At 37.1% G+C, this 26,826-nt stretch overlaps 1 pseudogene; it reads left to right on the top strand.

Annotated features, from left to right (window-relative positions):
* The first annotated feature begins 882 nt into the window (after window positions 1-882).
* Window positions 883-22,563, top strand: LOC133784970 (vacuolar iron transporter homolog 1-like; annotated as a pseudogene).
* Window positions 22,564-26,826: the final 4,263 nt, after the last annotated feature.

Below are 26,826 nucleotides of genomic sequence, written 5' to 3'. Positions count from 1 at the left end.
TTTTTTATAAAAAAAACTCATTATATTTAGTTTAAAACTGATGCTAATAAGTCATTAATAACATTAGCATCAGTTATAAACTAATGCTAATGGTCAAATTTGATCAACGATTTTGGTCAACAACATTGATAGACTCCATATAGTGACACCAAAACCCTATTTTGGGTAGCGAAATATTATTTTTCAAATGAGAACATATTCTACTAATTTTGATTGCAAATACCATAAATTTTGTATGTGTTTAAGAAATTTTATTTTATTTTACTCAGCAAATAATAATATATGGTGTTTTTTTAGTTGATGTCAAGTTTTTAATACATTAATTTTTAGTTTATATGCTTTTTTTATTCGGTTTCTTTATTGTAAGATTTTTAGAAATAGTTGCTGTGTTAATTATTGTTGTTGATGTTATTAGTTCGTAATTGACGTAAGTCTTTAATAAATTTATTTGGTTGATGATGTGATACTTTTAGTTTATGAAGGAATGTACATTGATTTTTTTTTTGGTTGATATCACTTTCTGATTGATATTATGTTTTAGTTCATTTAATCAGAGTTGATATGTTATTGATATTTACTTTTTTTTGTCCAACATCAAATGTTTAGAAAAATTGACATATAAATTATTGTTTATACTAAACATCATTTTTTTTTTAAATTTATAAAAATGATATCTTAAAAAGAACAAAGCTATCCTTTGAAAATAAAAAATAGGACGGTACAAATCATATAAAAAAATCATAAATATTGATGAAAAAAAATCTTAAAATAATAATAAAAAAATTCACTGGTTTCAAGTTTGGAGGTGAAAGCATGAAGAAAAAAAACACACAAAACAAACTCAACATGTATAACTTTACACCTGTTCATGGCCTTACAGCTATGGATCATTATCCTTTTCGCTTGTCGGTTCTTCATACTATTTCTCATCTACACTATTTCCTTACCTTCTTTTTCGCTATCGCCATCGTCGCCACCCAACCCCATTGCCAGCCACCTCTGCCCTAGCCCAAACCCACCGTCTTTTCCTTACAAGACGTTGAGAAACAAGATGCTCTCAAGGGAAAGGTGGTGGTAGACTATGTCGCCAGGGTTCAGTGGCTTCGAGCTGCCATGTTGGGAGCCATCAACGGGCTAGTCTCCACTGCCTGGTTAATGATGGGAGCAGGGTCGGGCCTGAGTGGTAAGGGCCTATACAAAATATGTTATTTTTAAAAATTTATATATAAAATGATATTTTTCAAATTTTTGGGAGCCTTTGTACATGTAAAAAATGGTGTTTTTCAAAATAATTGAGCCCCATTATGTGGGGGCCCTAGGTACAGGCCTGACCCGCCTGTGCTCAGGGCCGGGCCTGAATGGGAGTCAGAGCCATGAAAACTATGCGACGTTAAAACAATGGTGCTCACTAGGATCGCTAGATTGGTGGTCGGCGCGTGCAGCATGGCCACCAGAGAGTTTGTCTCAGTTACTCTCAATATGATATCAAGTTGCTGCAAATGGACAGAGATGGTGGCCGTAATAAGGAGAGGATGAAGAAGCTGCTGAGCCTTGATCTGTAAATTATGATACGCAAGTATACGTAATCGATTCAAGTAATATAGATAGTAAATAAGAATCATTCCCACAGAGACTATAACTCAATTACCACTAAACCCAATTGCTCTTTACTTTCTATTTGACAAGTAAAATTAAGATGAATAAATCTAATTACAAACACAATTTAAATAACTGTAAACAAAACAATTAATCAAATGATGAAAATCAATAATAAAAAGACCTAGGGTATTAAGTTCATCAACTTTTCATTATATTAATTTTATTAATCAGTTCTAAATTTCTTTCTTCCTATTCTAATAGCAGGTTAATATAAATTGATTTCTATTCTTTTCTAAGATATAAGATCTCAATATATATGCAGGTTTTCTACATCTCTGTGATAAACTTAAACATATAGCAGACATTAAGCATAGAAACCTAATTGCTACACAAGCTATACATGTACTTTCATCCAATATGTAACCTATGTCTATATAATGATAGCATATTCAATTCGCATCTTTCGAATTTTGAATCAAAATCATAAATCAAACAAATATTGATTAGATATTTACTAGCATTAAACAAACATTATATAGATTAGAATAAAGAAGAAGAATCAATAGAACATCATAATAACATTAAATAGAAATTCAAGCGACTATATTAACCCCTAGACAGAGGATTTAGTTCATATCAGACATGACTAAAACAACAAAATAATTAGTCAGAAACATAAAATTCAAAAGCTTGAAGAAAATATGAAAGTGTAGAACAAATTGTCTCAAAATCAAATTTACTCTCTAAATTCGTAATTAAAATATGACCTAACCCTAATTAAAACATAAAGTATGAATTTATACTAAAAAAATGATTTCCACTTTTTTTTCAAAGGCCGGCCATGACTTGGCCTTTCCTAGATCACAACCCGTGTCTTCTTTAAGCACTTCAACATCTGGTTAGGCCATTTAGGCGCCGCGACTCTCTACACCCAGGTCGCGACCCGTGTGTTGATGCACCTCTTGGGTTTGCCTTTGATTTCTACTAGCGTCACGACTCTATTGACCAAGTCACAGCCCTAATTCCTTTCAGCGAACCCGCAACCTTTGACTTTGCTAGAGTCGCAACCCTTAAGACCATGCCACGACTCTAATTCTATTTTTTTTTAGAATTTTACCAATTTAAATCCTTCCTTCATCAACTTCATCAAAAACTTCTTCTAGCTCCTCCTTAATGCCAATTTGATTCGAACAACCACCAAAAGTTCTATTTTCCCACAATTTCTTCTTTTTTTCACGTTTAGCTCATGATTCAACGCACCGACCTACAACAAAGACAAATACAAGTGTAATCTTACACAAAACAAACAAAAAAGACTCAAGATTACCACAATAACACATCCTAAAACGACACTAAAATGGAGTTATCAAGCCCTTGGCAGGCCGCGGGGACTTCAACGTTGGCGTTTGGTGTGGGGTCGACGGTGCCATTGCATGGGGCGGCATTCGTAAAGGAGTATAAGGTGAGGTTGGGAGTGCTTGTTGTTGTGGTCAGCATAGCCTTCCTAGGGTTTGGTGCTTTGGCTGCAATCTTAGGGAAGGCTCATCCTTTTAAGTCTTCTTTGAGGGTTTTGTTTGGAGGGTGGCACTACTACAAAAATTACACGATAAGTCGGTTAAAAACCGACTTCTGAATGTTCATAAGTCGGTTGGGAACTGACTTCCCATGCAGTGACTTGTAATGTAAAAACATGGTAGGACGGTTGGCGCCAAACCGACCTCTGGTGTAAGACATGGTATATCTGTTGCACACCGACCTCTGGTGTAAGACATGGTAGGTCAGTCAGAAACCGACCTCTGGTGTAAGACATGGTAGGTCGGTCAGAAACCGACCTTTGGTGTAAATCATGGTAGGTCAGTGTGGCACACCAACCTCTGGTGTAAAACATGATAAGTTGATTCCCAACCGACTTATGGTGTAGACATCTGACTTATGGTGTTTTTTTAATTAAAAAGTGTATTATGCCCAAAACAAATCCGGCTTTTTATACAAACAAACCGAACAAAACAAAACATATATCATAGTAATATAAAATACTAGAATTTGAACTAAGTAACCAAAATAACGAGTCTTAAGTTAATTACAAAATGACTCATATATGCATTGTAAACTATAGTTAGATAACAAAAGTGTGTATATCTTCAAGAAAGTCTAAGTTAACATTGTAAGTGTATATCTGTAAAAGTCTAAGTTAACAAAAGTGAGTGGACCAATGTAGTACTAATCAAATCCATGACGCATTGTGCCCATTCTTCACGCACTTCATTGATCTTATCCTTTGTGTAAGAGTTCTTCCCGCCACACTAAAAAAAAATTCATTGCATGAGTTTAATTAATATACTTAATCTTGAGGTAAAGCTAGAACTTTAATAATGAATATTTTCACTTACGTTACTAGTTAGCCATCGCATTGAAGACTCATTTGTCACGAAGTCTTTCATCATCCTCATAACATAGAATCCACATTGTACTGATTGTAATGGTTGACGAGGACACTTAACAGTTCTCCACGTGACTTCCTTAGTTTTCGCATTATTTGTGCGCAAATGTTGAAAGACACTAAGCAATAAAAACATAAACAATTAGATGTTGTTAATTTTTAAATGAATTTAAGAGTATATAGTTAATTGGTTAGATTTTTACCGAGAAATGAGAGATTTGATTTCATCTGGTGGAAAATTGTGAAGAGAATCCAGGAAATAGCACAATTGGTGATCGAAATCAATTATTATAAGCATCCAATGCTTTCTAACAGAAACACAAAAACATTTAATTATTAATATTATATATATTCACTAACAAAATACTAAAAGTAAAAAACTTACCCCTTATGATATGGCAACAACCACATCTGACCAAGATTTGAATCAATCATACGCTTTGATACCCATTTAACTCGTTCTTCTTCAGTGGATCCAACATTTGATAACCAAATTGGCTCAACAAAACGAAAAAAGTGACTGATCTCTCTTTTCACTAATTGGAAGTATAAAATCCTACTTAAAAAAAATATATCTTTGTTAAATTTATAAAATAAGTTATCTACAAACTTATAATTATTTTAAAAGTCTTTGATACCTGATATATAACGATATACTTGATGCTCCAATCTCTTCCATTAAGCCAACGTGGACTATATCTTCTTGTGAGATATATAAGTCATTCTCATGACCTAATATCTCGAAATCCATTGGAACTTTGACCATGAAACTTGGTTCCACATACTTCACGGTAGTTAATAGACACTTAAGAAAGCGAGGAACCCCACTAGGAATCTTGAAGAGTATTGGAGCACTAGCTTTACTTGACACTATTTCATTTTGATTAGGAAGTCTTTGGGAATGATGAGGCTTCTCTTGTGTCATTGGGGCATTAGGTATTGGTGAACCATTAATTTTTTGCTTCTTTGTCTTCTTAGGTAGCTTCAACATGAAAGTAACACATGTTAGTCATAACAAATAATTTAATCACTGAACATAATTGTTTGTCAATATCTTACCAAATCTGAATCATAAGGAATGATCAGATGAGATGGCCACTCAACATAGTGGCCGACAGCATGGCGTACTAAATAAATCTCATCCTCAATAGGAAAAATAAGTTTAGCATCATCTTTGCATCACTCATCAACTTGCACACAATAGTTACCCCTTCTTAAGTCAACACAATGAATTTTTCCGCTTGTTGCCATTATTCGTCCAATAGCAACAATATCACCATTTTCTGCCAATAATCTAGACTTCTGATTATCCTACAAGCTCAAGATGAGGACAAAATAATATTTATGTCATAATAGATATTTTCTTCAATAACAATTTGAATAGGAGAAGAATAAAATATCTTTGAAGAAACTAAAGACTCATTTACCACCTCAATTGGCGTAGGGGTTTCACTTGTTGGTGAAACTATCATAGGCAAACTCACTTCACTTCCTTTTAATGATGAAATTTGATTTACTAATTCTGTAAACTTTGTCAAAAACAACTCTCGTTCTTCTCTTTCTTGTTTTCTTTCTACTTCAAATTGTTCAGCTTGACTATGTATTATTATATACCGCATATGTACAAGTTGATGAATTTGGTACAAAACAAAAAATCTGCAAAAATATTTGATGCTTGCATTTGCATTTTCAGTAGTCATTATGTATAATATATATATATAGGGAGAGAGAGAGAAGTGTGGTCCTTTAATATTACTTAAAATATGTTATGTTAAAGAAAAATATGCCTGCATTATCTATTTTTGCATGAAAAAGCAGCAAAGAAAGGTAGCACTAAAACTTCAGAAAAAAAAGAAACTCTCCCAATAAGAACAACAGGTCACTCTCAAGTATGGGGTTTCACTTGAATTTTCCGTTGAGTCTTGCTTAACCATGATATGGTGTATTGGTATCCACGAAATGTAAAATTCAATTATTTAGTCATTTTTAAAGTTGCAGACTCTATTGCTACGAGGTTACTTAATAAAATTTAGAAAAAAGTTAATGAATAGTAAAAAGTAAAAGTATTAAAAAAACACAGCTACTTTTGGAATGATTTGTTTTGATATCCTTCTAAGAATGAGGTCATATCAATGGTCACTATTCTAGAAGCAAATTTTTTACTACAACAAGCATATGCATATGCGTATCCTATAGTGGCTCTAGATGAGGAGAATCTTTAGTTTACCATTCATTCAGGTAAACCATTTGATGTGAATTCAGACCAATCTCTTAGAAAAAACTTTGATTTTAAATCAAAAGAGATGCCAAACAACTATGGGAATAAGTAAGTTCATTCAACAAGTTTCAATGTAAACTGTTCCTGACAAAATGAATTAGTAAACATTACTATATATATACACGTATTTAATTTTATTTATCTGTTTGATTTTTTTTTTCAATTTAGACATTCTTAGTTAAAATAAAAATAAAAAGTGAATAATGCTTCAAGTTATTGTTTGATCAAAAGTTCTATCTTTTGTGTCACTTTTATTATTATTATTATTGGTCTAGTATTAAATATAAGATTAATTGTATCCTTAGAATTGCAATTCTGATACAGGGTACTATTTTCCTGTTTAGACAATGCAGGGCATGTTCAGCTTCAAATATGTATTACTTAATAAACTAGCACACAAATTAAAACAATAATTAACATGGTACATATACAATTCTCTCTCTCTCTCTCCCTTAACCAAAACTAATAGTAATTTTTTTTTAGTAAATCTACTCATTTAGTATTCTCGATCTTCTTTTAATCTTAACTTGTTATATCTAAAGCAAGACTTAAATGTTGAAGAATATATACCCCACCCCCACTACTCTAAAATCGAATATATATATACTATATGTGATACATAAATATACGCCATAGGTGCTTCAAATCCAAACATCATAAAGCTAGCTACAGTATTAGAACTCCCCTTTTATATATCATATAAATATAATGCGGCTTCAACAAATTTATCCAAACGTAATAATATAGTTACAGATACCCAGACCCATCAAATGATTGCTAGAAAGGAGAAGCAAGCTTACAGGCATTGCTGAAACTGTTTCACACCAAAGAGCAGTAGGGACTAACTACCGACCCCGATATATATATATATATATATGAATAAATAGACTTGTGTTGAACGACTTACCTGACCGGAGAACGCTGCCGCTGTCGTGACCGGAGTTGAGGAGGGAGAGCGGAGAACGTTGTCGCTGCCGGACCGGAGAACGATGTCGCTGCCGTTTGGGTCGCTGGCGGAATGAAGAAGAAGATTGTACGCGCGAGGTGTACAGTGAAGAAGAAAATTGTGCACGCGTACTTCAAATTTATTTGGGGTTTTATTTTCTCTGCCCTAATTTTAACATGATAAGTCGGTCCATTACCAACCGACCTATGATGCAACAAGATAAGTCTGTTCTAGAACCGACCTATGATATTAAAATTAAAAAATATATAATTTTAATATATTACATAAAAATTATAAATCTCCAACTTATTTAATTTATTCTATGATGCTTACATGAGAAGTCATTTCTCACACAACCGACCTACCATGTTATTTAAAAAATTATTAAAGAGATACTCTAAAAATGTTTAATTAGTTTTTTTTTTATTTTAAATCACAAATACCATTAAATCAAATTATTTTCTTATTTATAAAAATTAAATTAAATTTTTTTAATTATTAATAATTTATTTATTTATATTTCAAAAATTATAATATATAATATTAATAACTATATATATTTTTAATACTTATTCCACACCGAAATAAATTATATATATGTATTGTTTTAATAAATTAATATATTTTAAATTCCAATAATCCAAAAACAAAATAAAGTATCTTTAATAATATATTTTTATAATGACATGGTAGGTCTATTCCCACACAACCGACCTATCATGTCACATGAGAAGTCATTTTCCACACAACCGACCTACCATGTTATTTAAAAAATTATTAACGAGATACTCTACAATTTTTTAATAAGTTTTTTTTTATTTTAAATCACAAATACCATTAAATCAAATTATTTTCTTATTTATAAAAATTAAATTAAATTTTTTTTAATTATTAATAATTTATTTATTTATATTTCAAAAATTATAATATATAATATTAATAACTATATATATTTTTAATACTTATTCCACACTCAAATAAATTATATATATATGTATTGTTTAAATTAATTAATATATTTTAAAATTCCAATAATCCAAAAACAAATTAGAGTATCTTTAATAATATATTTTTATACTGACATGGTAGGTCTGTTCCCACACAACCGACCTACCATGTCACATGAGAAGTCATTTCCCACACAACCGACCTACCATGTTATTTAAAAAATTATTAAAGAGATACTCTACAATTTATTAATAAGTTTTTTATTTTAAATCACAAATACCATTAAATCAAATTATTTTCTTATTTATAAAAATTAAATTAAAATTTTTTAATTATTAATAATTTATTTATTTATATTTCAAAAATTATAATATATAATATTAATAACTATATATATTTTTAATACTTATTCCACACCGAAATAAATTATATATATATGTATTGTTTAAATAAATTAATATATTTTAAAATTTCAATAATCCAAAAACAAAATAGAGTATCTTTAATAATATATTTTTATAATGACATGGTAGGTCTGTTCCCACACAACCGACCTACCATGTCACATGAGAAATCATTTCCCACACAACCGACCTACCATGTTATTTAAAAAATTATTAAAGAGATACTCTACAATTTTTTAATAAGTTTTTTTTATTTTAAATCACAAATACCATTAAATCCAATTATTTTCTTATTTATAAAAATTAAATTAAAATTTTTTAATTATTAAAATTTATTTATTTATATTTCAAAAATTATAATATATAATATTAATAACTATATATTTTTTTAATACTTATTCCACACCCAAATAAATTATATATATTTATTGTTTAAATAAATTAGTATATTTTAAAATTCCAATAATCCAAAAATAAATTAGAGTATCTTTAATAATATATTTTTATAATGACATGGTAGGTCTGCTCCCACATAACCGACCTACCATGTCACATGAGAAGTCATTTCCCACACAACCGACCTAAAAAATTATTAAAGAGATATAGTCTAAATTATTTTATAAAGTTTTTTTTATTTTAAATTATAAATACTATTAAATTAAAATATTTTCTTGTCTATAAAAAATTAAATTAATTCATTTTAATTAAAAATAATTTATTAATTTATTTATATTTAAAAAATTATATGTTATACCCAGATTTCGAACCATGATAAATGTGACCTCGAAAGCTGGATTCGCAGCGAATGAACTCGTAAAGTCTGAAGTATGCTCCAAGACTAGACATCGAGCCTGCAAAGCTGAGACGACTTCGAATATGGTGGCCTCGAAATCCACACGATCTCGAAGGGTAGCTCCCGAGATGCATCTGTCTTCAGGGATGACCTCGGATCATGGGTTCCGAGCCTGACGCGCGTACGATCTCGAAAGCCATGTGACCTCGGGAGATGTTATTAGCTAGAAAGTTGATGTGAGACTTGGGAGAATAAGGCCTTGGTGATATATGATAATAACCTTGAATATCTTAAAGTGTTATCTATAAGAGACGTGGTCTACATTTATTACTGTAAATCCCCTAAAATCATGGGATATTATTTGATTAGTTATACGCCCCCTGGTCTTCAGGGGACGTTTCCTTTTATATCGGATTACAGGCATTTAAGGCCATTTGATTTATTTTCACAAAAAGAGTAACTACCCAAAATATGTGGGATAGTATTCTGCAATCTTCTCTATAAATAGAGAGGACATGCACCATTGTAAGGGACCAAATCTCTGAATCTTGAGAGAAAACTCTGAAGAATTCATACTTGAAGAATTTTCAGAGATCATCTTGAGTTTAATAACAAAGACTCGTGGACTAGGCAGATTTAACTGCTGAACCACGTAAAAATTGTGTTTTATATTATCATATTTATATTGGCCATCACTGTTTGTTGTTTACGTGCTCTTCTTTCACGGTTGACGAAAAACGACGTCAACAGTTTGGTGCTTTCATTGAGAGCCTTAAGCATTCATCCCTGAGTAAGTCATGGCCACTAATAATCAGAACGTTACTGAAGAAAATTATCCAACCAATGGAAAACCCGGATGTTAAAGAAAGAAGTGGATCTTCCGATTCCCGGGGACCACCTGCTCCACCAAGGGATGAGGATATGTATTACAATCCTGAGCGGTATGTTCCCATTGTGGAACTTGAAAACCAGCAATTGAAGCAGCAGTTGGCAAAGGCCAACAAACGGAATGAGGAGTTGGCAAGGATAGTCGCAGAGGCGCAGGTGGCTCAGCCCCCGCCTCCGCGCGAAAACCAAGTCCCTCCTCCAAGGGACGTACACGTTCCTCCCCGTAGACCCCGTGGGAGCCCACGAAAAGATGCTGCCACAAGGAGGCCGGCTCAACCTCCGGCACCAGCAGAGCCATCCGCTCCCCCTAGGCCCCAGAGAAATACTCGGGCAAGGGCCCCGGCTAACCCGCCTGTGGAAGTACCTGCAGGAACTGAGAACAACCGAACCCCTGCAGAGGCTCGGACTCAAATACCTGGGAGCGCACCAAATGCGACCGACCCATCTCGGGCAAATTCTTGACCGTCTAGGCCGCGACATGGATGGCAGCCACCGTCACCCATACGGTTCCCTCCATCACCTATAAGATATCCTTTGCCCCCCCGCAGGAATGCTCAACCAGTTCGAGATCAGGGCGAAAGGCGTGCGGGAGGAAGACAAGGAAATGGGGAGGCTTTCCAGGAGCGGAGAGGCGCCCCATCTGAAAAAAGTCAAACATCTTGGTCTCGCACGGTGGAGATGAGGCGACATGGAAAGAATCCATCACAAAATAACCATGGGACAATTTTTACCAATGATGATTCTGGAGATACCAGGTCGGTCAGCAAGCATGACAGAGGTCGTAAGAATACTGGAAACTGCAGAAATCGTCCCGACCTGCGAGAGCACCTGAATCAAAGTCGGGGTAATAGTGACCCAATAAATCCGGACCTGAGGGATCGCTTGAATAGGCGTAGAGATCCCTTGCGGAGACGCGAGCCTGGAATTATGATCGATGACAACCGATTCCAGATAGTACCCCTTGCGGACCCAGTCCAAGAAAGAATCGATCAGCTTGAAAAGGCCTTTAGGCTTTTGAAAAACGAGCAAGAGAATGATCGATATGAAGACTCTGACGAGGAGCTCGAACCGTTTGCTCCCCATATTTCCAATACTCCATTTCCTCAAGGGTTTCGGATCCCTCACGTCCCAACGTTCGAAGGAAAGACCGAACCGTACAGTCATCTGAGCACGTTCAACACCATAATGAGAGCCAGTAACGTGGGTTATGAGCTCAGATGCATGTTATTTCCAGCATCATTGACAGGACCAGCTAAAAGCTGGTTTGAAAAATATAAGAGACATTCAATAACCTCTTGGGAGTAGCTGTCTAAAGACTTTAAAAAGTAGTTCAAAGCCATGATGGGGGTTCGACCTGAGGCGTCAACCCTCACTAATGTTCGGCAACAACCAGGCGAAACGTTAAAAAGTTACCTTACAAGGTTTAACTTGGAAGTCGCCTGAGCTCGAAATGTGGATGACAGCGGACACTTAATGGCTGTCCAAGCCGGAGTAATGCCAGGAAGCGCCCTCTGGGACGATATGCAAAGAAAACCGGTGAGGTCCCTAACCGAGTTTAATAAACGAGCGCAGAGGTTTGTCAATGTAGAGGAAGCGAGGTTGACACTTAATGTGACTTCCCAGCCCGAAACTACAACGATAAACGTAAACTCTGCCTCGACCTCGGCGGACCCAATAGCTTCAAAGCCTACTGTGGAAAACCCTTCCAAGAGAAAAAAGAACGAATGAAGTAATCCCGAGGCCGAAGGAGGAAAGAAAAAGAAGGGGGAGAGATATTTCTCCGTGTATAGAGTATACACCGAGCTCAATGAGTCTCGGGAGAACATATACGTGGCTAATGAAAACTAGGTCCCCTTTAGGCGTCCGGACCTGATGAGAAATAAAAAATCCAAGGGGGACTCCAGTAAGTATTGCCGATTTCACAGAGACACCGGGCATACAATCGATGAATGTTGACAACTGAAGGACGAGATCGAATGATTGATCTCGAGAGGTTACTTCAGAAATATGTCAAAAACCAGAGTACTAGTCAGGCGGCCGCGAGCCAGAGAGTAGCCGCGCCTCCGATGGCACAAAACAATAATTCCTGAGCTTGGGAAGAAGATAGGCCCCCGCCGATAGATGGAGAGGATGTAATAACCATCTCGGGAGGGCCTCATCCCACAGGAGTAGGTAGGAATGCCCAAAAGAGATACGTTAACGAGCTGAAAACTGGGGATGGGTCTCCTTATGAACCCGAACCTAGGGCTCCAAAAAGCCAGAGGATTGAAACACAACCAATAACCTTCACTGAGGAAGACGCGTCCCATGTCCAGTTTCCTCACAATGATCCACTGGTCATCACTCTCCAGCTGGCCAATAAAAGGGTCCACCGAGTTCTCATAGACAATGGGAGCTCAGTCAATATTCTCTATAAAGCAACCCTCGAAAAGATGGGACTCTCCCTTCGCGACCTGAAAGCGTGTGCAACTACTTTATACGGCTTTTCAGGAGAAGGGACCGCTTGCATGGGATCCATCGAGCTCCTCGTGACCTTGGGAGACTACCCAGTCTCGGCAACCAAGATGATGGAGTTCGTGGTAGTAGACTTACCATCGGCCTACAATGTGCTGCTCGGGAGACCCGCCCTGGTCGATTTGGGGGCAGTTTCATTAGTAAGGCATCTGGCCCTTAAGTTCCCGACCCCCAGCGGAGTCGGAACATTGAAGGGAGATCAATTAGCAGGGAGGGAATGCTACAGCATCTCCTTGAGAGGAAAGAAACAGACGAGCGCACAAGCACTCGCCATCATTCAAAACAAAGACGGAACGGTTTTAGAGATTGACGAAGAGATTGATCCAAGGATTGAGGATAAAGTTGACCTCGAACCTTTAGAGGAGCTCGAAGAAGCCGATTCCTCGAAAAATGTGAAGGTTGGAAAACACCTCCAAGATGAGACAAAATAGCAATTAATTTGCTTTTTGAAGAAAAACCAGGATGTCTTCGCGTGGTCGCACTCGGACATGGTGGGAATAAGTCCGAGTATAGCAAGCCACGCACTGAATATAGACAAAAGCTTCCCCCCGAAGCAACAAAAGCGAAGACAGCTGGACGAAGATAGAAAGAAAGCACTAAAGGAGAAGGTTGACAGGTTAAAGGCAAACCGATTCATTAGGGATGCCTTTTACCCTGACTGGGTAGCCAATCCAGTGTTGGTCCCAAAGCCCAATGGGATGTGGCGAACCTGTATTGACTACATAGATCTCAACAAAGCTTGCCCGGAAGACTGTTTTCCATTGCCAAGGATTGACCAGCTCGTGGATGCCACGGCGGGGCATGGCCTGATGTCCTTCATGGATGCCTATTCTGGATATAACCAGATTCCCATGCATGCCCCCGACCAAGAACATACAAGCTTCATCACGGATAAGGGGCTATACTGCTATAATGTCATGCCATTCGGGCTCAAGAATGCTGGGGCCACATATCAGCGGCTCGTGAACATGATGTTTTTAGAACAAATAGGAAACAACATGGAAGTTTATGTCGATGACATGCTTGTCAAATCTCAACTCAACAAGAACCATGTTGATGACCTCGAAGAGTGCTTCGGCGTACTTCGGAAATACAACATGAAGCTAAATCCTCAAAAGTGCACTTTTGGGGTGTCTTCAGGAAAATTCCTGGGCTTTATTGTGAACTCTCGTGGAATCGAGGCTAACCCCGACAAGATCAAGGCCCTGATTGACATGCCCTCACCTGGAAGGCACAAAGATGTCCAAAGTTTGACTGCCAGGATGGTAGCCCTAAGCAGATTCATCTCGAAATCTACGGACCGTGGTCTTCCATTTTCAACCTATTGAGAGGAGGTAAAAAATTTGAATGGACGAAGGAGTGCGAGCTGGCCTTTCAGGAGCTCAAAAAGCACCTTGCCGAACCACCCATCCTGTCAAAACCTGAAACGGGAGAAACTCTGTACCTATACCTCTCAACCACCGAACACGCAATAAGTGCAGTGCTCGTTCGAGAGGAAGAGAAGGTACAAAGACCCGTTTACTACATCAGTAAAAGATTACTGGGGGCAGAGTCAAGATACCCCCTGATGGAGAAGTTGGCGCTTAGTCTAATTCATTCATCTCGTAAACTCTGCCCCTACTTCCAAGCGCATCCCATCCATGTGTTGACTGATCAACCACTTAGGCAAGTCTTGTCTAAGCCAGAAGCTTCAGGTCGACTTCTTAAATGGGCAGTTGAGCTCGGACAGTTCGAGATCACCTACCACCCGAGAACGACCATTAAGGCACAGGCGTTGGCGGACTTTATAGTGGAATGTACTGGCATAGCCGACGACGAGGTAATAACCCCGGCCCACGAGCTGTGGAAACTTTACGTCGACGGCTCATCAAACGAAAATGGAGCGGGGGCAGGGGTCATTTTGGTTACCCCCGCAGGGAGCAAATTTCATTATGCCTTAAGATTTGGTTTCAAAGCGTCGAATAATGAGGCTGAATACGAGGCTTTACTCGCGGGACTTCGTATAGTAAAGGAGCTTAAAGCTAGAGCTGTACATTGCTACAGTGATTCTCAGCTCGTGGTAAATCAAATCTTGGGAGAATACCAGGCTCGTGGCACGAGAATGGCAGCTTATTTGGAGAAGGCAAAATCCGCATTGGAGTGTTTTGAATTTTATACAATCGAACAGGTTCCCCGCGAGCGGAACTCAAATGCAGATGCCTTAGCTCGGCTCGCCATATCCGCTGAAAATGAAGAACTGAACGTTGTGCCCATAGAACACCTATCGGCACCTATTATTAATGATCCAAAGGAGGAAGATGTGTGTATGATCGAAACAGAACCTACCTGGATGACCCCAATAGTTTAATATCTCGAGAACGGAGTCCTTCCAAGAGACCGGAACCAGGCTCGAAAGTTGATGTATCAACTTCCCTGTTACACCATTTTGGACGGAAAGCTATATAGGAGGGGATATTCCATGCCGTTACTTCGGTGCGTAGCCTCGCCCGAAGCTAAGAAGATCATTGAAGAAATTCATGAAGGGTTCTGCGGAGATCACACCGGGGGGCATAGCCCGTCCAAGAAGATCATACGCCAAGGATATTTCTGGCCAACTATTAAAACGGATTCTTTTGAGTACGTGAAGAAATGTGACAAATGCCAGAGATTCGCCACGATTCCCCGAGCTCCACCATCCGAGCTGACCATGTTGACTTCCCCATGGCCTTTCGCGGTATGGGGCATCGACCTCATAGGCTCTCTCCCGACTGGCAAAGGCGGAGTAAAATATGCTGTAGTCACCGTGGATTACTTCACGAAGTGGACGGAGCCTGAACCGTTGGCAACTATAACTTAAAAAAAGATCCTTGATTTCGTAGTAAAAAGCATCGTGTGCCGATATGGGGTGCCGAGGAAGATCGTATCCGACAACGGAACCCAGTTCGATTGCGACTTGTTCACCAACGTTTGTGAAAAGAACGGCATAATAAAGAGTTTTTCATCAGTAGCTCATCCTCAAGCGAATGGCCAGGTCGAGGCTATGAACAAAACTCTCAAAAGTTCTCTGAAGAAAAAGTTGGAGGAAGCAAAGGGACGTTGGCCCGAAGAATTGCCCCAAGTCCTATGGGGTTATAGAACCACAGCTCGAACATCAACGGGGCACACCCCGTTCTCTCTAGCATACGGATGTGAGGCTATGTTGCCCATTGAGGTCGAAATCCCAACGATCCGAACTCAAATTTACGACCAAGACTCAAACCACACTCATCTCGAAGAAACCTTAGACTTGATTGAATAAAAGAGAAACGAGGCTCAGCTAAGGAACGCTGCCTACCAGCAACGAGCTACTAGATATTTCAACAAAAGGGTTCGAGATCGAAGATTCGGTGTGGGAGATCTGGTGTTAAGACGCGTATTTTTGGCAACACGAGATCCAGTAGCTGGTGTACTCGGACCGAATTGGGAAGGACCATACCAGATAGAGTCAGTCATCCGGACCGGTGTTTACAAGCTGGCGAGATTGGATGGGAGCCTGGTACCGCGAGCATGGAATGGCGAACACCTTAGACCTTACTATCAGTAGTGTAGGAAGTGTGTTGCTTGTAACCATGATTGATTATCTGTAGTAGTTTGTCTGCTTTTGAATTCCATCAAATAAAGATCTATTTCGTTCAATATGTTATCTCTTTTTATTTTTGCAATCTCTCTTAATTTAATAACCTATGGTCACACTCATAGGATATTAAGGGGGCATCATTGGTATATATACCATTGAAATTAAAAAAAAAAAAACATAAAAGTATTTGGACATAACCAAATACGCGAGCTTAGATAGTTTGGACAACCGAATTATAAAAAACATAAAAGTATTTGGACATAACCAGATACGCGAGCTTAGATAGTTTGGACAACCGAATTATCAAAAACATAAAAGTATTTGGATGGAACCAGATACGCGAGCTTAGATAGCTTGGACAACCAAATTATCAAAAGATAATAACGTTTGGATTTAACCAGATGTGCAAGCTTAATAGGTTTGGAACAAACCAGCTAAAACTAATCGACGAGTTGGAATTTAAACCTACTTCAGAATAAGTTGAGATCGAGGCTGGAATATCTTAAAGAAAAATAGTTTCGAACTCATAACCTCGGGGAGATAACCAAGGATGAGGAATAGTAACTAAGCAATAAGATATAACTAAACCATTCACATTACATACCATACAAGTACTTTCGAGTTCATGGTTAAAGTAATATCCGACCTTGATGAATAACGAGATCGGAAGCGGATAATTCGAACAAACAATGCGTGGATGCATCGAGTTTCGAGCCTAAATCCCAACTATGTTTGTATGAAGAAATAAACATAAAAAACTCATTCATATCAAATATGCAAAATATTTCGAGCCAAGAAATGTAAAGCATATGTAAGTTTATAAAAAAAAAAAAAAATTGTATCAGCCCTATGGGCATAAATAAAAATAGTTACAAACAATAGAGGGACGCAGCCCCGAGGTAAGAATCAAGAAGGAGCAGTTCCCTTGGCTTTTCCGGCGTCAACGACACTAGACCCCCCAAGACGAATAGCATGACTATCCTTCTGAGCAGCCTCTCGAGCAACTTCACTCGCCTCAAGACGGGCACTCCACCGCTCTACATACTTGGCCTCGAGAGGACCCAGGAAGCTGGTATCGAGGTCGGCATTGTCAACCCAAATTTTGTACATGGCCTGGTCTACCACCTTCTCCTTCTACTCTTTGAACTCGTTCAGGAGGCGGGCCTTCTCGCCTTCCATGATGTCGAAAGTAGCAGCTTTCTCCTCTTCGAGCTTAGCGTTAGCCTTCTCCAGCTCGGCAAGACGAGTCTTCGCCTGTTCAAGCTCGGCTTTCGTCTTCTCCAGCTCCGCGAGACGGGTCTTCACTTTCTCAAGTTTGGTCTTCGAGTCCTTGAGTTCATCAGTCATCTTAAGCTGGAGATCCCTCGACTCTTGGGCTAGAGACATACTCGTGTGCACCTCATTGGTCAGCTTATAATTAAGCTGTGCCGAAACGACAAGGGCCTGAAATACAAAGAACGAATTAGATCACGAGCTGAGACACAAACAGTTAAAGGAGAGTTGCGAAGGCTACCGCGGTAGTGAGTTCAATACTCTTATCATAAAGAGTATTACAGTCCGAGGCCATGTGCACGAGGTCCCAATGGTCGGCACTGAAGCCAGAAAAACTCTGACCCACTCGAGAGAGGACGTCCGAGCTAAGCACAGCCCCTTGGGTCCCAGCGGCGCTGTCAAGCACGAACTCCTCAATATGAGGCCGAGCCATCGGCAGTTGAACCTTGGAGACGGAAGGTTTCTTCGGGGGCCGGCCGACTGTTATTTGAGTGTCGGTCGGAGGAAGCGAGACGGGCGCGGTTGAACCAGACGCATCAACCTGGACAATCGGCTCCTCGGTTGTGCTCGCAGTAGCCTGAGCCGTTGGGGTCTTCTCGAGGCGTCTGGGGACCTTGGATGGTCGGTCGGACCTCCGCGAGGCTCTCAGGCGTTTACTCTTCTGAGCTCCAACTCCCTCATCACTAAAAAGCACAGAGTCGAGATCGGGATCCATGGCACTTGCACAGTTCCAATCGAAGTTAGACATAATGATAATAAGCTTGGAAAATAAAAAAAGAAAAAACCAAGTAAAGAAAGACCTAACTGGAACTCTCCCCCGAACTAGAGCTCGGGGACCATGAAATTCCCCCATCTTCAGAAGAGGCGGGGGGAGTACCTTCCCTATAGGTGGACGTCAACCTCGAAAGGTCCCTATAATCGTTGGTCCCATATTGGATAGCTATCCCGTTCCACACCTCGTCTGAAGTATACATGGTGTCATACTTCCCGAGCCAATTATCAAACCTATGAACTCGATCGTCTATCCAAGTCCATATGTAGAAGTGGTATCTATCATACGGGCATGAAACTAACCTATTGGGTTTATGCTTTAATAAGGTGGGGGACCACATTCTCGAGGTAAGGATGGCTTTACCTTCATCCGAGTCTGAACTCGAGGCTTCGTCATTAGCTTCATTCCCCGATGGTGGACTCCTTCGGTGAGCTGGGGGTGGAGGCCTCACCTCTCTCCTTGGGGGGAGGATACCTGTGGGCAAAGGAACCTGCTCCCAATGATCATACTTCTTGTTGGACCAGTCTGAGGTGGACTGGCCATCTCCCAAGAGCTCGCAAGCTCGGAGCTTACTCTCATGTAAGAGGTACGAGAGAGACCTTCGGCCGTAAGGAAGTTGGAGCAGGGTCTCTCTATGCTCCTTCATCGAGACGTCGGGGGTAGGACGTTGAAATTGGCTGGAAAATAAGACACCTTTTAACTAAGTACAAACCAAAACCCGAGCACAGAGATAAAGAAAACTGGAATACTTACGAATCCGCCTGAATGAGTAGCATCGAGACGGGGACAGGCCGTCTGTCTAGAAGAAGGCTTTTTTGAAATCAGGTGGATGATTAGGGAGATCTTCAAAGACCTTTTTCTCTTTGGGATTGCTTGAAAGGTAGTAAAAACCATCTCCTCCCCGAGCTCGGGAGGGGTTGCTTTTCAGACAAAAGAGATATAAAATCTCCTGAGGTGAAGGTCCTTCCCACTTCAACTCGTGGTATAACGACCTTAGGGCTGACAGGACCCTGTAAGAATTGGTGTTGAGCTGGAACGGGGTCAACCCAACAAAGTCCGTGAAGTCCTTGAAGAAAGACTTCAAAGGCAGTAGAGCTCCTGCCTTCATGTGTTCCTAGCTCCAGGCCGCATACCTCAGCTTAATGTCAGGGTTTCCAGTCCCTGGAGCATGGCAGCTTCGTTCATTAGAGGTCGGAGCTCGACATCTCAAGGAGCTTGACAGCCTCAGGCCATGTAATGCCAGGATGTTAGTCACCTGAATTATTGAGGTTACCGAGCTCTAGTAGTGCTCAGCCTCAAAGAATTCTTTCCTCGGCTAGGAGGAAGAAGGCTCCCCCATCAATGAAAATTGGAGTTCTCCTGGACTATACGCGACGGTGACCTTTAATGCGGGGTCGAGGGGGATCGGCCTAGGCCCTGAATTGGACTCTGGATAAAGGGCCTCCCGAAGAGTTCTCCTCTTCTTCTCTATGACCTCGTCTATTTGGCGGCAATAATGAGCTCGAATATCCTCCTGCTCGTGCGCAAGCTCGTACTCATGAATCCGACGTTGATTCCGAGCAAACAGCGACTCCGGGCTCGGGGTTTTTGGCGAGTAAGGGATTGCCAGCGATGACCCCCACCGTCTTTCCAGATTCTGTGACATCTAGAGAGAAAGAAAAAATGGTGAGGGCCATGCATGCAAGAATTACGAGCTTGACAGGACAAGCTCGGAGTTTAGGAACAACACAAGCTCGATACTGAGACCCTTATTAAAGAGTTAGAACGTGTGTCCCACGAGAAAAGGAGGAGAGTGGACAATTTTTTGAAAATCCCGAAAATCAGGGGAAAAAGAGTGGCGGATAACCAGAAAAGGTAACCTTGGGCATCGTGCATTTGTCAAGGCCAAGGTTTTATACCCGATATCTTGGTGTACAAGAAACGTCTTTTAAAATTTTAAAACCCAGAAAACAGAGATCTTGCTCGAACATCAAAACTGGGTATGAACCAGTGATGTAAACCCAGTATGGAAACTTAAAACATAAAAGCCTATCGGATAAAAATTCCCTAACGTATTGTACTAAGAAAATAAACTAGTACATTCACAGAGATAACAAGAACAGTATGAACAAAAACTAGGATAAGGGAAAACAAAGATTGGACACTTACACAATAATGGCGATTGCAGAGAAATTGCTGACTGAAGGAGAGGCTGCAAATATGAGCTCACGGACTCGAACAAACCGGAGGTCCTTTGTTTTTTCGGCTGAGAGAACATGCACAAGAAAGAAGTTCTCTGGGATGGCCTCTGGTTTCGCCCCTTCCTTTTTTGTTTCTGATGCGTGTAAAATAAGAGGAAGAAGAAGACCTTGAATATATAAAGGGAGAAAAGTGAAAAAAAGGATTAATCTGGGCGATTGGCCAGAATCCTCATGAAATCCAACGGTCAGGGGTCGATGACATGATGGTACCGAAAAGGTAGCAAACGAATGATCGTGGGCAGTTTCCAAGGTACTCAAGTACCATAAATGAGCAATATCCAACTGACGCGTGTCCATTCTCAAGTGTGTGACGGTATGGTTCCCAAAGAAAGTAGTTCAAAAGTTTCATTCTCTTAGGATTCGAACAAATACTTTTGAGGGGGAAAGATGTTATACCCAGATTTTGAGCCATGATAAATGTGACCTCGAAAGCTGGATTCGCAGCGAATGAACTTGTAAAGTCTTAAGTATGTTCCAAGACTAGACATCGAGCCTGCAAAGCTGAGACGACTTCGAATATGGTGGCCTCGAAATCCACACGATCTCGAAGGGTAGCTCCCGAGATGCATCTGTCCTCAGGGATGACCTCGGATCATGGGTTCTGAGCCTGATGCGCGTACGATCTCGAAAGCCATGTGACCTCGGGAGATGTTATTAGCTCGAAAGTTGATGTGAGACCTGGGAGAATAAGGCCTTGGTGATATATGATAATAACCTTGAATATCTTAAAGTGTTGTCTATAAGAGACGTGGTCTACATTTATTATTGTAAATCCCCTAAAATCATGGGATATTATTTGATTAGTTATACGCCCCCTGGTCTTCAGGGGACGTTTCCTTTTATATCGGATTACAGGCATTTAAGGCCATTTGATTTATTTGCACAAAAAGAGTAACTACCCAAAATATGTGGGATAGTATTCTGCAATCTTCTCTATAAATAGAGAGGACATGCACCATTGTAAGGGACCGAATCTCTGAATCTTGAGAGAAAACTCTGAAGAATTCATACTTGAAGAATTTTCAGAGAACATCTTGAGTTTAATAACAAAGATTCGTGGACTAGGCAGATTTAACTGCTGAACTACGTACAAATTGTATTTTATATTATCATATTTATATTGGCCATCACTGTTTGTTGTTTACGTGCTCTTCTTTCACGGTTGACGAAAAACAGCGTCAACATTATAATATATGTAATATTAATAAGTATATTGTTTTATACTTATTTCATACTGAAATAATTATATATATGTATTATTTAAATAAATTAATATATTTAAAATTCAAATAATGTAAAATTATACTTCAAAACATTATAATGTAATATTAATAAATATAAATTTCTTACATTTATTTCATACACTAATAGCTTACACATATATATTTATAGTTTTAAATAAATTAATATATTTTAAAATTCTTATAATGTGACATGATAAGTCGGTTCACATAGTAGCGACCTACCATGCTATCAAGGTAGGTTGGTCCACATAGAAACGACTTTTCATGTATGTCAAAGGTAAGCATGGGATGTCAGTTGCGCGCGAACCGACCTACCATGTCCACATGGTAAGTCAGTTTTGCATGAACCGACCTATTATGTCTTCTACAAGCATGGGAGGTCGGTTCACTCAGAACTGACCTACCATGTGGACATGGTAGGTCGGTTCGCGCGCAACTGACGTCCCATGCTTACCTTTGACATACACGATAAGTCGGTTCTGTAAAAACCGACTTATGAATGTGTGTTAAGTCGTTTTAAGCAGAACCGACCTCTCATGACTGATGGCTGATGTCCAAATTGTAGTAGTGTGGCTTGCCATGGTTGTTACTTTTGGTATAACAAAGCTTGTTGGTTCTACCGGACTGTAGTTATATTTATAGCCCTAAAAATAATCTTACCATTACATATAAATACACCATATATATATAGAGTGAAAATCGTTTTTACATGGTAGTGATGACAACCTATATATGTATATATATATTAGAATTAATGTCACAATATAGTATTATGTAGTGTGATTATTGGTCTAATATATATAGTTCGGATGTGTTGAATCATGCCAATGCCATTATAATTATATATATATTTATGGAAGACTTCTTAATGGTTACTACCCATAGAGTACTAACAATTATGATGATATGACAACATAGTGACTTGGTATAACAAGTCATCAACAGGTAAATATTTTTTTGTATATTAATTTCGAATTTAGTTGGTTTTTTTTTTTGCCATTATTAATGTTGTTTTCAACCAATAAGAAATACTAGCTAAATTTAGAAATTGGCATGCATTTGAAAAATGAAAAGTTTACAATATTATATTTTCATAATAAATACACTTTTTTCATTAGGTAACCCTTCCAAAAATTTGAAAAAATCAAAATTTAGTTTTAGAAATATTAATTAACAACTATAAATATGGATCATTAATATTAATCCCATAGTTAATATTAAAATAATCATCTATGAGTAGTAACCATTAAGAGTGCACCCATATATGTGACACTCTTAATAGTTACTATCTATGGATACTTAATATATTAATTATTGGATTAAAATAAATTATCCATATTTATAATTGTTAATTAATATTTTTAAAAATAAATTTTGACTTTCAAAATTTTGGAAGGGTTACTTGACATGATGGTCATATATTTATTAAATTAAAAATAAATAAAAAATCTTATTTAATATTCGTTCTCTATTCATTTTTTATTCTTGATTAATTCATTTTATCTGTTTCATGAGAAACAAAATCATTTTAGAGTTAATGAGAATAATTAATGTGACCATTATCTTTCCAATAAATGTTTATTGCCTAATTAATCTAAGAAATTCGAAATTATTGATTTTATATATTTTATTTATTTATTTTTATTATCATTATAATAATTTCTCATCAAAAACTTATGTAGTGATTTATGGTAACCATCCATGAGTAATAACCGTTGAGAAATATTTCGTTTATATATATATATTTACCGGATAAAGGTTTTTAAATTTTCATATGTAATTCATAATAGACTTTCACTATAACAATTTTAGGTATTTGCAGCGAGGTCATTAGCGGCATGCTCAGTTCGCCGCCATTAGAGAGATTATTAGCGGCGGACAAGGTAGGTCCGCCGCTAATAATATTTGAGTATTGTAAAATATAAAATATCTATATTTATATTTATTAGCGGTGGACATACGATTATTAGCGGCGTATAGTCCGCCGCCAATAGCCATAATAAAAAAGCCCAGGAAATTTTCAATTATTATTAGCGGCAGGTAATTACTATTATTAGCCGCGGACATACCGCCGCTTATAATATTAGCAGCGGGTAATTACTGTTATTAGCCGCGGACTACCCGCTGTTATTAGCCGCGGACTACCCGCCGCTAATAATAATATTAGCCGCAGTGACTAATAATAGCGGCGAGCCCCGCCGCTAATGCTCTTAGCAGTTTAAATGTTCATCGCATCCCTTCTTCTTCCTCGCATCCCTTCTTCATACATTCTCTTTTCTCCGTCTGCTCTCTCTAACCATACATTGGATCCTTCCTTCTCCAAGTCGCTCAAAACCATTGCTGGTATCGACTTCGGTTTGGCTCTCGCCGAAGTCATCCACCGCCATTTCTATTGCGTACGCATCCTTGGTATCTTCCTCTCACAATCATATACTCTTGGCTCTCCATATATTTTTATCCAAAAGGGTGCCCTTCATTGATTTTCTAGGGTGAATTTCTCTATTTTTTCCTTCTCAGTTTGATCTTTGTATTTTGGGGTTTGCTTCAATTTTAACGTATCATCAAAATCAACCTAATTGGTTATAATTTTCATTAGGATGAAATATATTAGCATCTGTATATATAAATTTGGAGCATTTTGATTGTTTTATATTGCTCCGAAGTGTACTGGGTTTAAAGGGAATTGTTGACTTGTATTTTGGATTAGCTAAATTGAATATTACTTGAAGTGGGTGGAAACATAATGGGCTGTGTTGTGATGATTCAAGTTCATATAAATATATATGTATAAACATTTGCTTGTATGTGTGATTCACTAATCACATTGCTAATCTTAAATTCACGTTAACTGCTTTTGATTACACAGGTGCCCCTTCCTAAGAGTCAATTTTTGTTTTTAGTGTGAGCTGGTTCTTGATCCCATTTTGATAGATCACTTGTTAGAGGCAATGATACTTAGAATTTGATCTGTTATGTTGTTTAACATTTCTGGTTCTACTTCTTTATAATATTGTATATCATATCTTTATTATGTGTCTCAGTGACTTCAAGAAACTATATATGTTTAATTTTATGATCTTATATGCTTGGAGTCATATCTCTGTGCATAGACACACATAACTCATGGCATTCAAAATCCTAGAATCACTAAAAATCAGAATTTGATGTTGTAATACTTTTGTGTGTGTACCATACAGTCGCCGCCGAGAAACCAGTGGAAGCATTACCCGCGGCGGGAAACACCCACAGTCGCCGCCTTCGTAGTAAGTTACATTTTCATTTTCAAGTATATTTATTTTAGTTTCTATTTCTATAATATTGCAAAGAGGTTAAATGATTGGCAAAACAAGAAGAGTACATGGCAGAGAGGTTAAATGATTGGTCTTAATTTTTTTTTATCAAGACAGCGACACACTCACGACCCCGACACACACATGACCTTGGCACACCCTCAACAGGTGTGGATATATTTTTTGTAATTAATATCTTTTGTATTTTCTGAATAATTTATTTTGTATTTGTTTAGTGTATAATATTTAAGTTTTGAGTCCTTTAGTCAGTATCATTGGTATGTAAATCTTGACATCTATTATTAAGATATATGTTTGTTCTTACTTTATTTTTTAATCTTGGTATGTAAATAATTATAGGACTGTTTTGTTTAAAAACAAAATTTAAGTGATAATTTAAATTAATTTATAAAATATAATAATAGATGATTTAGTATTTAGTAAAATATAGTGTTTTTGTTAATATTGAATAAAGAGGATTTAAACTTGATCAATCAGATTATTAGCACCCATATTTTCTTTATCACTATTTTCTTAATTATTTAATATTAATTAAACTAAGTGCTAGAAAAATATACAAATTCAATTAAAATTAATTTAAATTTTAAAATATTTTTTTTATGTTTGAATCATTTTTAAATTTTAGTAATAAATTTTGAATTATTTTTTATTTTAAAAAAAGTTGTAATTATTTTTTAAATTAAAATTGAAACAAACTAATTATATCACGTCTGTGTTCCTCCATTGCCATTATTAGCGGCCACACCAAATTTTTTAAACTACTTACTAATTTTTGTCAAAAAAAAAAAATATTTAGTCAAATAAGTGAAAGCTTTTATAGTACTAACTAACTTTCATCCCAACTTGATATTTTTAATAGGGAAACTAATTTTGTTTAGATTGTGAAATTTTTTGAAACAAATTTAAGATAGTTTATTTAATAAAAAAAGTGAGTATAGAAAAAAAAAACAACAATAAGTGCATATTATCATGTTATTTTGTTATTTTTTCTCCTTTTTGCTTGAACATATGTTATTATTATAATTTGTAAAAATAGAACAAAAAAATTAATTAGAAGTTAATTTATTTTCTCAGTCTCAATATGCTTGTGATTGATGGTTGTTGACTACAACCATCAATTACAGGGATATCGGCATAGAAATCACAAGTTTAAAATATTATTAATAAAATAATGAATGATAAAGATTAATAAAATTTATCTAATTATTTAAAAAAAATAAATTAGTCTTAAAGTCAAATAATAATTAATTTATAAAATTATTATTATTATTACAAATTAAAAAATTCTGAATAAATAATAATTTATAAATTACATGAATATAGAAATTGATAATTATATTTAATAAAAGTTTAAAAAATTAAGAATAAATAATTATATAAATAATAATTTATTTTTTAATTAATTTTTAATAATTTAATTAATTAAATAATAAAAGTTTGATATAATATTATCTAATTAAATAATTTAATTTAATTTGTTTACTGAATAACATTGTTTAATATAAATTACATGAATATAAAAATTGATAATTATATTTAATAAAATTTTAAAAAATTATGAATAAATAATAAATTAGTTTAG

This window comes from Humulus lupulus, chromosome 6 (genome assembly GCF_963169125.1).
Source record: "Humulus lupulus chromosome 6, drHumLupu1.1, whole genome shotgun sequence".
Lineage (NCBI taxonomy): Eukaryota > Viridiplantae > Streptophyta > Magnoliopsida > Rosales > Cannabaceae > Humulus > Humulus lupulus.
This window is presented reverse-complemented; position numbering and strand designations above follow the sequence as displayed.